This window comes from Schistocerca piceifrons, chromosome 1 (genome assembly GCF_021461385.2).
Source record: "Schistocerca piceifrons isolate TAMUIC-IGC-003096 chromosome 1, iqSchPice1.1, whole genome shotgun sequence".
In the NCBI taxonomy this organism is placed as follows: Eukaryota; Metazoa; Arthropoda; class Insecta; order Orthoptera; family Acrididae; genus Schistocerca; species Schistocerca piceifrons.
The window spans coordinates 410,581,208-410,581,994 of record NC_060138.1 but is presented as its reverse complement, the minus strand read 5'-3'; the positions used below and the strand labels follow the sequence as shown (position 1 = coordinate 410,581,994).

The 787-nt window shown below is 46.0% G+C and overlaps 1 non-coding gene across 1 annotated transcript; it reads right to left on the bottom strand.

Annotated features, from left to right (window-relative positions):
• Nucleotides 1-444: 444 nt before the first annotated feature.
• On the bottom strand, nt 445-519 carry Trnal-caa. The gene has a single exon. It is a non-coding gene; the product is annotated as a tRNA-Leu (tRNA).
• Between the last annotated feature and the right edge of the window lie 268 nt (nt 520-787).

Sequence of the window (787 nt, the reverse complement as noted above, 5' to 3'; positions counted from 1 at the left end):
GCAACTACAGCCAGCTAAATAAAAAATTTCTAACTACTGTAATCTCTAACTACTAATAGGCATGTGGTTAGCAAAGGAAAGATTTTGCTGCAGAGCAAACAACGTATTTAGCAGATTTTATCTTAATCATGTGGCATCCAGTTCCAAAATTATATAATCGTCAATAATTCCATTTCCCAAACATTAGCAGATGCATCAATCATCATTTTAGAATCCCTTTCCAATCAACACTAAATCTCCATGAAGGACACGCGTCCAAACCGTCCGCTCGCGCTGACACTCCTAACCTTCATCACTGCTATTAACTTCTAACTGCAAGTCCTACTGACCACAGAGTCTGTTACCGAAGGCGCAGAGCGCTGTCAGTAATATTAAAGCAGTGTATAGCGCTACCAACATACAAACATATAAACAGGCTGAAACTTCCTGGCAGATTAAAACTGTGTGCCGGGCCGAGACTCGAACTCGGGACCTTTGCCTTTTGCGGGCAAGTGCTCTACCAACTGAGCTACCCAAGCATGACTCACGCCCCGTCCTCACAGCTTTACTTCTGCCAGTACCTCGTCTCCTACCTTCCAACCTTTACAGAAGCTCTCGTGCGAACCTTGCAGAACTAGCACTCCTGAAAGAAAGGATATTGCGGAGACATGGCTTAGCCACAGCCTGGAGGATGTTTCCAGAATGAGATTTTCACTCTGCAGCGGAGTGTGCGCTGATATGAAACTTCCTGGCTTGCCCGCGAAAGGCAAAGGTCCCGAGCTCGAGTCTCGGCCCGGCACATAGTTTT